This window comes from Danio aesculapii, chromosome 10, assembly GCF_903798145.1.
Source record: "Danio aesculapii chromosome 10, fDanAes4.1, whole genome shotgun sequence".
Classification (NCBI taxonomy): Eukaryota; Metazoa; Chordata; class Actinopteri; order Cypriniformes; family Danionidae; genus Danio; species Danio aesculapii.
In genome coordinates this window covers 23,566,679-23,580,362 of record NC_079444.1, presented here as the reverse complement: position 1 = coordinate 23,580,362, position 13,684 = coordinate 23,566,679, and the positions used below count along the sequence as shown (strand labels likewise).

At 32.0% G+C, this 13,684-nt stretch overlaps 1 protein-coding gene across 5 annotated transcripts in view; it reads left to right on the top strand.

Annotated features, from left to right (window-relative positions):
* The window catches only part of cadm2a (cell adhesion molecule 2a), a 660,886-nt gene that overhangs the window by 430,486 nt on the left and 216,716 nt on the right, over positions 1-13,684 (top strand). The window lies entirely within an intron of this gene.

Here is a 13,684-nt window from a genome sequence, read left to right as displayed (position 1 = left end):
ATGTCCATTAGTAAACAAAACGAATTCCAAATAGTCATTTTAGAATATTAGACATTTTCTCTCACTTGTCAGGCTTCCATTGCAGAACAGAAGCTTGTGTATCTCTCCTGTGAGGTTGATGATGGTGTTTAGTAGCTGGCATTTTTCTTGTGAGTAGTTTGTGTTGTTTGTATAGATGAAGAGAGTCTGTGCTATAACTGCAGTTAGCAAAAGTAAACACAGCAACACCAAACACACTGTAGCAGATCTGAAGCTTCTCATTCTCCCTGAATCACTTTCTGAAGATGAACAAAAAATTAACATAACATGCATTAACCAAAACCATGAAAACAGAGTCATTATTGATTATTTTGTGTGATTCATGATTAATCTCAATACCTGTGAGTTCAGAAGACTGGATTCTCATTGTGTTGCGGACATTTATCTCTTCTCCAGAAATACATCTTATAAAGTCATTCTCATAGATATCATCAGTATTTTGTCTGCCTCCTTTTTGGATTCTCCAAGTTGTTTCTTTTTTTATATTTTCATATTCACATTTATGTGCAGTACCTGTGAATTCAGATGGCCGGATACTTGTTGCACTGCAGTCTGTGATCTCTTTTCCAGAAATACCTCCTATAACATAATTCTCATAGATATCACCAGTGGTTTGTCTGCCTTCGTTTTGGATTCTCCAAGTTGTTTCTTTTTCTATATTTTCATATTCACATTTATGTGCAGTACTTGTGAGTTCCAATGACTGGATCCTCGTTGCGTTGCAGTCTGTGATCACTTGTCCAGATTGTCCTCTTGTAATATAATTTTTGTAGATATCATTGTTGATTTGTCTGTCCTTTCTGTGCATTTTGCAGGTTATATCCTTTTAGGTTCAGTTAAACTTTTAGACAGTTTCAATGCTGTCAATGATACACTAATATATTTTCTCTTCTTGAGTGGACTCGGTTGTGGTCTTCAACTGACTGTGTGTTTTTGTGTGTGAAAAGCACATATGCAATAAATAACAAGTTTTGAGGAAATGTAAAGTATGTATGCATCTAGGAACTGCTTTTGTGGAAGTGTTTCTATTTTTGTATTCAAATGAATTGAAACTCATTACATGAAGACTTCTGAGTTATTATTCAGTACTTGTATGTTTAAATGTATAAAATGATTGTGTATTGGTGTTAACTGATAATGATTGATGGTTGGCTTGTGAAATGAGTGGGTGTTGTTGGTAGATTAATGAAGTTTGCACTGCGCCCTTGCGGTTTTTAAACTTGTTTTGATACGTTAATCTTGTCAATAATATTATTCAGGAGGTCACACTGAGGAAGGCATTGTGCTGTAACGTCTGTGTTTTGTATCACCTGACGAATGTAAAATAAAAATTATATAAAGTAATTATTTAATGAGTGCGAATCACGACCTTCTGAATAATATTGTTAGTGGTAGATACGAAGTCCAGAGAGCTCATCAGTTTATGGTAAATGATTTAGGCATTGGCTGCTTTAATATTCTCATCCAGAACTTTTGCCACCTCTTAAGTGTGTTTTAGTATCTTGTTATGGATATTATGTTTCTTATTTGAAAAATAACTAACTAAAACAATCAAATATTTATATTTTTATAAATATTTTATTCAAATATTTTAATCTAAAAGATATAACTCAAAAAATACCTCAGACGTTATGTAGGTTTTTGGTTTCTTTCAAAGTTTGAAAAAATATCAATATATCTGTAATATAGTCCATTCTTTCTAAATGATAAAGCTTTAAAGTGTACAAAAAACTAATGGTTAACCGTGTCAGAGTTTACCAGAGTTTTAGTAAGAAAATGTAAGGAAACAAATGTATATTCAAGCATAAATATAAACAGAGAAAAAAATCTTTCCTTTTTCCACATAGAATTTTTTACATATCTTTTCAAGCTGATTTGCAGTTGAGCCTGGCAGAACAATATATCAGGATAATGCAGATATGAATTGGTGGATCTCATGTGAAAAGCAGTGTCTACTATTTACAGTATGTCTAGATTTACAATAATCATGAAACAATATTCAAGAATTACACGTACAGTATAACTTCATCTCTTTTAGAAGATTCAGAAGTGTGCATGTGAATATCTTTCAACCCGTTTCAATTTCCACAATCTAAACTCTCAGGTGTTTGTCTTGATAATCTTTGTTATCTAATTAGGTTTGAGAAAGCCAACCTGCTGATTTGCCATTTAAAGATTGTTTGTTTTAAGAGAATGGTGAATTGTTTGTGGAGTCTTTCAGTTTAATTGTGGAATGAATGTCTCAATATTCAAAAGAATAAACTGATTAAACTAATAGATGCTTGTATGTGTGATCAACAAATGCAAAGGTGGTTGGCGCAAGTTATGATACATTAAAATAAAAGATATAAAGGAACGGTTTTATTGAAGTATCTACAAGGGGAACTCATTGTCTTTGGAAAAGCGTAGCTGGTATTTCCCTTTTAGATTGTTTCTTTATGATGCATATTAAACACCAGTGCAGTTTACAGATCTAACCACAGAAACCACATTAATGCTGCTGTTGTAAAAGCACCATCAGAGTGTAAATTAATTTAATTTAATGTTTGCTTAATGTAGAGTACTTTTGCTAAACTAAAGTCAGATCTTTGCTGCTACAGTACGTGTTGTTTTAAATGGATGCAATCTATTTAAATCACCCACTAACCCAAGCTAATCCTTGTGTGAATTGTGATTACAGTGCATGTCATTTTAAATCACATCAGATAATGTAGACTTTGATTAGAAAAATATACTCATATACTTTACATATTTTACTTATTTATAACATTTTAAAATCAGAATCAGAAATAAAATGCTACGTCAGAAACAAAATCCAATTTGCTTGTACAAAAAAAATCAAGTGGGGTCTGGCTGCAGACTCTGTGCAGATGCAATGTGAGCTGCATCCAACGCTTTTTATTGTGCTAATCCTAACCCTACCCCTCACAGTGATGTCACTAGCTCCATTAAGTGCATTGTGTCTGACATTGCATCTCTGAGCGATGCAGTCTCAGCTTGCATCATAAAGGCTGCATCCAGATGCTATTGGAAAAATCTGCAATCAGAATCGGCTGTGAAAAACAAGATTCATAATGGTCAAATGGGACCAGACATTATGTCTAACTCATCATCTACAGCAGTTTCTCAACCCTGTTCCTAAAGGCACATCAACAGTACACATGTTCAACCTCTTCCTAATCAAACACACCTGAATCATCTCCTCAGAACATTAGAAGAGACTCCAAAACCTGAAATGAATGGGTCAGGTAAGGGAAACATCCAAAATATGTGCTATTGATGTGCAAAGGAACTTAAAAGGATAGTTCACCCAAAACTGAAAATTGTCATCATTTACTCAGTCATCACTTGTTCTGAACCTGTTTGACTTTTTTTATTGCTGAACACAAACGAAGATATTTTAAAAAAGGTGAAAACATGTAATCATTGACGTCAATACAGTAGCATTTGTTTTATATCAACTGTTTTCAGCTTTCTTTAAATTATCTTCATTTACGTCAAAAAGAAACAAGTCTAGTAAACAGTGAGTCAGTGTATATTGCTGGGTGAACAACTATACCTTTAAAATCATCCCAGAAGATCAATGATTGTTTTTGTATTCTGGATTTCCTTTTTATTTTAATATGGTATTCAAATGCTTCAAAGTGGTTGAGTGTTGAGTGGTTTTGGAAACTCCAGACAGTAATCTAGGTTGAGTCCAGCATGGCTGTTTTAACTAGAAAGACTCCTCTGTGAATTGTAAATTGTTATTGTAGAAGGGTTTTCCTGGCTTAAAATGAGGCAGAAGTGATATACTGATCATGCCATTTTTGCTAGTCAAAACAAACACATTTTGCGTCAAGTAATTGTTTTATTCAAAAGCCATTCAATGTAATTAAATACAATGCTAGCTAGGCTGTACATTTTATAATTATCTCAGATTATATGATACATATTGGTAAAGATGAAAACATACAGAAGTGTTTTATTTAACTGAATAAACCTGATTAATAGGCAAAATTCAACTGAATCGAAGACTGTCCAAGGATATTTAGAATATCACTGTTTTATCATATGCTCTCTGTACAATCATTTCAGTGTGTAGCACTGTGAGTACTGAGGGAATGAGACACGAACATGAATCAAAACTCCTAGTAGGTGGTGACAAGTTCTAATAAGCACTTCATTGATCTCCAAAAATGAAACAATCCTTTTTATTTTAAGTTCTGTATGAAGCAAAAGGACCATTTGTTCTTATATTGTATTATAAATATAGCCTTATTGGGAGATCCTCCAGTCTAGGGGGAGGAGTCTGGCACATAAAAGGAGAAGCCAGACTCTGTGTCAGTCTATCTGGAGAGTGAGCATGCTATCACAGAGCCATGAGCAAAGTGTATATTATGGATTTAATGGACACAGCTTTATTTGTTTGTTTGTTTGTTTTTGGGTTTTGTTTGTCACTTTTTTGTCTGTTACTACATATATTGTTGGAACCGGGACACCTTATCTATATTTTGCACTGGACATAATCTCCAACACAATCGTAAAAAAAACCCTTTTTTTACAACTGCAGATCAGCCCATCAGTTATTTGAATAATTTTATTTATTTATTTGTGGTGTCAGGGCTCTTATACTTCCAGGCAAACCCACTTCATTTTTGCTACATCACATTACAGATTAGACAATGCAAAAATACTTCACCATACTCTTCAAGAGACTGTGTGGTGTGTTAACAAAAACAATGCGTAACATCTTTCTGAACTTTTATTTAAGGACAATACACATACATTTTAAGTCACAGACTAATAGGAGATTTAGAGTAATAAATTATATGCATATTATATATTTGAAGCTGTTCAGGGCAGTGCTTAAGTAGAATAAGACTAAGAAAGGTGACGAATATTCATCTCACAGATCTATTGTAAAGCATCGTCACATGAGATCTCAAGCCTCCCTGATAAAGAAGGCCATTATGACACTCTATTCACAGACAGCACAGTTCTCTTCTCTGCATCAATTTGGCTCTCCAGAAGTCCAGCTGAAACTACAAATCTGAAACAGATATTAAAAATCATGTGACAATAATTTATAACATAATAATCATTTCCGTTTAGGGATTTTCCTTTTCAGGTCAGTGTGCTGCCATCAACCACATCCATGTGTTCTCAACAACACTGTTATACAAACCCATCCAGACTCCAGGGACACCATTTCTTAACATAATACTGAACACATGAGACGATTGCAAATTAATATCAAAAACTCATAATTGATAAATGCAATTTGACCATCTTCTAAACACCACAAATGAAGATGCACACAAACACAAGCTCTAACTCACTAGTTCCTGTTGCATTGTTATGGTGATCAGGGCTTCATTTCCTAAAAGCATCATAAGCCTAAGTAGATCATAAAATGACAGTGTGACTGATCTGATGTTAAGGTCTGTTTACTAAAAGCACCTTTACTTAAGTAGTGCTTGAAAATCATCGTAGATCTATAACTTATCTGGAGTAATCATAAAAGACCTACAGTAGGTGCATCGTAAGAAGATAAAGCTATGAGGACAATCAGCCACCACAGGCTCATTGGGAAAATGTTTCCAGGGATACATTTCTGAGAACTGAGAGCTATGTGCCTTGAGCACCATGGTTTGAGTCCGGCAAAGGATACTTACAGAAACCAAGTAAAACAAAACCCAAAACAAAGAGCATAGCAATTGTGTGATGACATAGTAAAATCATGGTGCTGTGATGGCTTTTCTTTTCTGGTTTGCTTTCGAAAACATTATTAGTTGGGTGCAGGGAAGAGTTTGGATGGGTCAGTTGATGTCAAGCTGACATAATATTCATGATGACAGGCCAACTGGCCTCTTTCATGGGCGCACACTAGACAGATGTTGAGAGACGACCAGAAACGTACACAGCGGCCTCTAGTGAATTTGCAAGAAATGGCACGTACTGTATGAGAAAAGGTATGAGAGAAATATTTGAAATTGTATATGGCAACCTCTAGTGAATTTGTCCAAACATAAACTGCAAGGAAACATAGTCCAGGGTACATATTTCTCGGCTCTCATAAATCTATCCCTGTATCAAAAATGTATGTATTGCTGCATGTACAGTTGAAATCTGAATTATTAGACATTAGAATTAGAATTTTGTTTCTTTTAGAAATATTTCAAACACTTATTTGTTTTATTTCAGCTAAAATCAAAGCAGTTTTTATAAAAAAAAAAAAAAATTGGTCAATATTATTAGCCCCTTTAAGCAATATTTTTTTTTTGTATGGTCTACAGAACAAACCGTTACTCAATAACTTGCCTAGATACCCAAACCTGCCTAGTTAACCTAATTAACCTAGTTAAGCCTTTAAATGTCACTTTAAGCTGTAGAAGTGTCTCGAAAAATACCTAGTCAAATATTATTTACTGTCATCATGAAAAGATAAAATAAATCAGTTAATAGAAATGAGTTATTAAAACTATTATGTTTAGAAAAGTGTTTAAAAATCTTCTCTCTGTTAAACATAAATTGGGGGAAAAAATAAACAGGGGGCTAATAATTTAGGGGAGGTAATAATTCAGTGGGTTTAATAATTCTGAGTTCAACTGTATTTAATGAACTGAGAAATTAAATGATTAAAAATACAGAAAAGAAACAAACAAAAAAATAAATACACATCTACATTTGAATAACTGAACAATTAAAATAAAATAAATAAAATAAAATAAAATATGCTTGAACGTTTGAGTGTTAAAAGAAGGAAATCGTCAATGGATCAATATTATTGGTAGGCTTAAGTTCTTTAACCTTAATTTGTTGTTTTTTATCCATTTTGGGCCTCAGTATTTAGTTATAGACTTTATAAAGATTTTTGTTGATTGCTAATCCACATAATTATTGAGTTAAAACTTTAGGATACAACTCCATAAAAGTTTATAATTCAGCTCCTTGCAAACAGACTGCGACTCCTAGTAGTATGTACAGAAGAATGTGTTCTCATACAATCAAATTACAAGCATTATTTGGACATAAATATAAAGTTGCAAGCATTCATACACGTACAGAACAGTACACATACACTTTATGCAGCCTTTTTTGCTTACATCCAAGTTCTTTGCTTCATTGGACTTATAGTAAAAACTGGACCGATTGTAAGTGTATAGATCTGTTAACAGTACAGGCAGAGCTTTTATTCCCAATTACACTCAACTACCAGTAACTAGCAGATAGTACTCAGAATATATGTACAAAAATGTGTAGGCTTAAAGATACCCCAATCTACTTCAGCATGACTTTACAATGTCTGCTACTGTATATGGAAAACTACTCTGGAGCTTCTCATACTCACTGAATCACTTCTTGAAAATGAATGAAGATGGGTTTATTCTTTCTGTTTATCAGTTTATCACAGCATCAACTGAAACCATGATTCATTATTTATAATGAATAAATATTGATAGTCATTATTTATCAAATCTTGCGTGATGGAATGTATTCAGGATTAATCTCAGTACCTGTGTGAGTTCAGATGTCTGGAGTCTCGTTGCGTCTCGACTGTGATCTCCTTTTCAGATTGATTTTTATAGATATCTTTTACAGACATCAGCAATGGTTTGTCCGTTTTCTCTCTTTTTCGGTATAATGGAGATAAGAGCATGCTAACATTGTACATGTGTTATGTTCCTCATCCGTATATATGTGGCAAGCGGTTATGCAATAAGGAACTGTCGTTATATAGAAATGTTGAAGTATTAATAGACAAAGGAACTTCAAAGCAAAATGACAAGGGGTTTTTGTGTGAGATTTAATTATGGATTTTAACACTTAATTATTCTGTTCCTGTATATTTAAATTTCTTTGGGATTTGTCCATTGTGAGTCACGTTATACTTTTTGTCATCTAAAATATTTAGGCTTTATCTGGTACATCAAAAGTTTATTATTTACCTGTGGCACTATTCACATGCTTTCAGAGGAAATTTTAAAGGAGCCTTTGCAATATGATATGTATTTTAATGCTTATTTAATGCTAAGACAGATTTTGAAGCTTAATCATTCATATTCTATATGTTTAAATTCTTTGGCTGCTTGATCATTGTATTGGTAGATGCTATTGAAAAGCTTTTGTCTGCATGTTTGTTTTGGTGGTTGCTGATAGTTTAAAAGTCCAGACAGTTGATTAGTTTATGGTAAATAGTTTTATCATCAGCTGTTATTACATGCTCTTTTATCATTGTTATTTATTCAATAATTTGTTCAAGATGAATGACTTTTTAAAGGACATTTGTCATCTATTGTGGTTCCTCAAACTAAAACATTGTAACATTGAGCATCTTAACCTTTTGTTATATATTCTGCACATATAAATTAAATATATATTTTATTGATGTTCTGAATAAAACTAAAACTAAAACCCTGATTATTTGTGGTAGTTGAAAATGCAGCTTAAATAATATTGGTATAAAAGTAAAATTAGTCAGGTCTATAGAAACATCACTGTTTATTTAGCCTGCTTATTTTTTATAAATATTCAGATGTGACTAAGCTTGACAGATGTTGAAATTGTTTAATAAGAAAATTGTAATGCTACAGTGATCATTTTGAATATTGATTCAATTTAAATATTATTATTAAATAATATTTGTATTATATTTTATATAAATATTGTTATTGTTTTTTTGACATTCAGTGAATAAATCAATTACAATTATCTCGCAATTATCTATTGTATCCTACAGAACCTGCATCAACAGATCAGTGTTAAACAATCAGTGCTGCTTCTTGCATCTTATGAAACTGAAATATCATTAAATGAAATATTCTTCACAAAATCCTGAGAAGTCAAATTAATTTAAATGTCTGTTTGTTTGTTTGTTTGTTTGTTTGTTTTGTGGTTGATGCTAAATTTGTATTAGCCTATTTCTGTCTGTAGATATGTTCTGAATATGGACTGTCCATGTTCAGTAATTAAACACAAATAAGTTGTAACATAGGCTTGTTTGTTTATATTCTGTGTATTTTTTTCATTATTTGTTTTCAACATCAAACATGTGAAACAACAAAATAAAGAGAAGAAGCAGTCAATGTACTAAAACACTATTGTGTGTTTACCCTAAAAATACTGCATTCAGTAGCAAGGTAAATTATTTATAATATTTTCAATGTTTTTTTTTTACATGTACAAAAAAATATGATACAAACAAAAATGTACATACATGGTAAAACATGCTAGAACGTATCATCTGTATTTACATTGAGCATCATGGTGTTTCATATTAGATATTGATGCCATATTGGTTGACTCAGCCCAATGCTATGCACAACTGGCAATGATCTTATGATAACATCTGAATGTTGTATATTCATGGATATTATGTTTGATTGTGAATTATGTTTCAGTCTCAGCAGTTTACAGTACATCCTCAAACTGTACATTAGTTGCGTTTTGCATATTAGAGAATTAATCATACCAGCCTGAAGAAAAGAAAAGAAAATGTGCAGCAGTTGAAGATCTACAAAAATCAGGGATGAGAAACACTGGTTTACATGTAAGTCAGTTATCACTAAAGTTTTATATGAGTTGTGAAATATTCATCTCACAGATCCACTGAAATGTTCTGTCACATGAGATATCAAGCCATCCTGATAAAGTAGGCCATTGTGACACTTTTTCAGCAGACACTGCACAGTTCTCTGTTCTGAGTCCATTTGGATCTCCAGGTGCCCAGAAGCTCAAACTACAAATCAGAATCAGACGTTCAGTTCTACTTTCTGCATGTTGTCATAATGACTGTGAGAATAATTTATTAAATAATAATTAGTTCAGTTTGCTGATCTCTCACTTATTGTTCAGTGCACTGTCATCAACCCATGTCCATGTGCCCTCAGCTACAATGTCATTCAGACCAATCCAGACTGCAGCACCACCAGACATTCTCTTCACAAAATCCTGAGCACATGAGACAATTGCAGATTAATATCAGAAACTGATCATTGACCATCTCTCACTCAGCTGCTAAACACAAAACAAACAGACACAGAATCAAAGTCTCCAACTCACTTGTTCCTCTGAGTTGTTTATGATGATCAGATCTGCTCCTCTCGCTATACAGTCACTTCTGCTCGCATCCAAGGTCTTTGATGTATTGGACTTGTAGTAAAAACTGGACTGATTGTAAGTCCATCCATCTGTTGACAGAACAAGTAGAGCTTTTATATTCTTATTTACACTAAACCAAAAATATGTAGATAGTACTCAGACATGATATGTAAGTGTATGCTTAAACCTTCTCCAGCATGTTTTTGACAATGTCTTCCGTATAGAAAATGATTACATAGACAAATAAACACTTTACCAGCAGTCTGAATTTCTTTCAGCTGATTCAGAAGAATATCCTTCTTCCATTTAAGCTGAGCTGTCTCATTCAACAAATTTGTGTTGTTTTGCAATAACTGATTACTCTTTTCTGTAAGGTCAGTATTGTTGGTTAGTAGCTTCTCTCTGTCTTCTTTGAGGTTGGTGATGTTGGTTAGTAGCTGGCGTCTCTCTTCAGTGTAGTTTGTGTTGTTTGTATAGATAAAGGCACTCAGCACTATAACTGCAGTCAGCAGAAGAAAACACAGCAACACCAAACACCCTGTAGCAGATCTGAAGCTTCTCATTCTCCTTAAATCACTTCCTGGAGATAAACAAACATTTAACATAATATGCATAAACATAACATGAAAACAGAGTCATTTTTGATAATGTTGTGTGATGGAATGAATTGAACATTAATCGCTGTACCTGTGAGTTCAGATGACTGGATTTTCGTTGCGCTGCAGTCTGTAATCTCTTTTCCAGAGAAACTTCTTATAACATCATTCTCATAGATATCATCAGGGGTTTGTCTTTCTCTTTTTTGAATTATCCAAGTTGTTTTTTGTTTTATATTTTCATATTCAAATTTATGTGCAGTACCGGTGAGATCAGATGACCGGATACTCATCGCGTTGTGGTCCGTGATCCCTTGTCCAGATTGCGTTCTTGATTTTCATAGATATCGCCAGTGTTTTCTCTGCCCTTTCTGTGCATTTTGCAAGTTATATCCTTTCAGTTTCAGTCAAACTTTCAAACAGTCTCAGTGCCGTTGATGATAGACCTCTTATGTTTTCTCTTCTGGAGCAGATTTGGTTGTGGTCTTCAACTGTGTGTGTTTGTCTGTGGAAAGTGGTCATGCAATAAATACATTTTGAGGAAATGATTTAAGTATTTAAGCATGTAGGAACTTTTTTGTGGAAGTGTTTTTATCTTTGTATTTAAATTAATTGAAACTCATTGCAAAAAGACATCTGGGTTATTATTATTATTATTATTATTATTATTATTATTATTATTATTATTATTAGCAATATGTAGATTTGTAGTTTCTTTCAAAACGTAAAAAACATCTATGTAATATAGTATTTTTTTTCTAAAGTACACAGTTTTAAATTAACTAATAGATAACATACTAATAGATATAAATAGAGAAAACTAAACATTAAAAATAATAATAATAATAATAATGAAAAACCACATCAGAGTTGACCAGGCTAACATGGTATTAGCTTTAATGCATTAATTAATTAACAATTTGTCACCTTAGAATTATAAGGTTCTATCTGACATTTTTGTTAAAATTGAGTTATTGACATATTCTTAATGAATGACAACTTATTTATATTATCGGTTGTTGTTTTTTTATAAGTTGTTTACATTTTAAGACTTTTTATTTAAAAAAACAAATGTTACACACATACTGTTTACTATGGAATGCAAAAACTTTGAAGCTCATTATTTCAAAATCATTCAGAACACAGATAGAACCTCATAATTCCAAGGTGACAAATTGTTTGTTTTTTTATTTAGTGTCATTTTTTATTTATTTATTTATTTTTATCTTTTGCTTATTGGGTTTGAATACGTAAACAGACAATTCATGGGTCACAGGATGGGTGGGACGTTGATCAGTATCAGTGAGTTGGTGTCATCATGTGTTTCAACCAACAAGAGAATTTGCAGTGGACCTAAGACATGCTGCAGCGCTCATGTAAACTAAAACAGAAAAATGAGAGGTACCAAACTTATGTGGTCATTTTCTGTTTGAATGTCTTCCACACGGCAGAGCTGATAGAACCAAAGGTATTTGTAAACACTGTAAAGCTGAATTTCTTATCACTGCAGTACTTTGATTATGAAGCATTTCTTATTGCTAGTCCTCTCACTTCACCACTCGCAACTTTCTCTTGTCCCTTTAGATGTTTGTTCAAATTCAACTGTAACTGCCCAGTGAAGTGGATTCAGGATAAACAAGATATTCTGCCATGATTCTAGTCGGAAGGAAGTGTGTTTCATTCTAATGCCATTTAGAGTATGATATTTACACTAAATTGTATTTATTATTGAAATTTATTTACCTCTCCACATGCCAGAGCATCTCTCCCATAAGATGTATACCTAAAAATACATTTAAAAAGTAAATAAATGTATATTTATCTACATCCCCTAAGCATCTGTAATGTTCTCACACTGGAAGTGGCCAGTGGTGGATTTGTAACCTTTTTTTATCCATAGTTGAAAAATTTTATCCACTTGAATGCAGCACACACATCACCATAGTTAAAGTCCACAAGGTTACTTTTTTTATTTGCTTAAATCCAACACAAAGAACCCGCTTGTGTTAAGTGTGTTGTTTGTTCTCTCATAAGAACAAGACTAGTTTAGGTTGCAGTTTAAATAATTGGTTAAAGTCAATGCTGTTTCAAAGTCATTTCTGTTTGACCTTGTGGAGAAATACAGATTATTATGATTATGATGATTATGCTTATGATTATTATTATTATTATTATTATGCTAAATTCATATTAGCCTATTTCTGTCTGATATTATGTTCTGAATATATTCTGTCTATGTTCACCTATTAAGCACAAATAAGAAGAAACATAGGCTGATTTGTTTATATTCTGTTTTTTTTTTATTCAACAGTGAACATGTGAAACAACAAAATAAAGAGAAGAAGCAGTCAATGCACTAAAAAAAGTGTTTACATATATATATATATATATATATATATATATATATATATATATATATATATATATATATATATATATATATATATATATATATATATATATATATATATATGCAATTTATATATATATAAAATAAGTCAGTTATTAGAAATGAGTTATTATATATATATATATATATATATATATATATATATATATATATATATATATATATATATATATATATATATATATATATATATATATATATATATATATATATATATATAATAACTCATTTCTAATGACTGAGTTATTTTATCTTTTCCATGATGACAGTAAATAACTAGACAGTAAAATTACTAGATATTTTTCAAAACACTTCTATACAGCTTAAAGTGACATTTAAAGGCTTAACTAGGTTAATTGGGTTAACTAGACAGTTTAGGGTAATTAGGCAAGTTATTGTATAATGATGGTTTGTTCTGTAGACTATCAAAAAATATATAGCTTAAAGAGGCTAATAATTTTGACCTAAAAAATAAAAAAATAAAAAAATGCTTTTATTTCTAGCCAAAAAAAAAAAAACTGCATATAAGACTTTCTCTAGAAGAAAAAATATTACC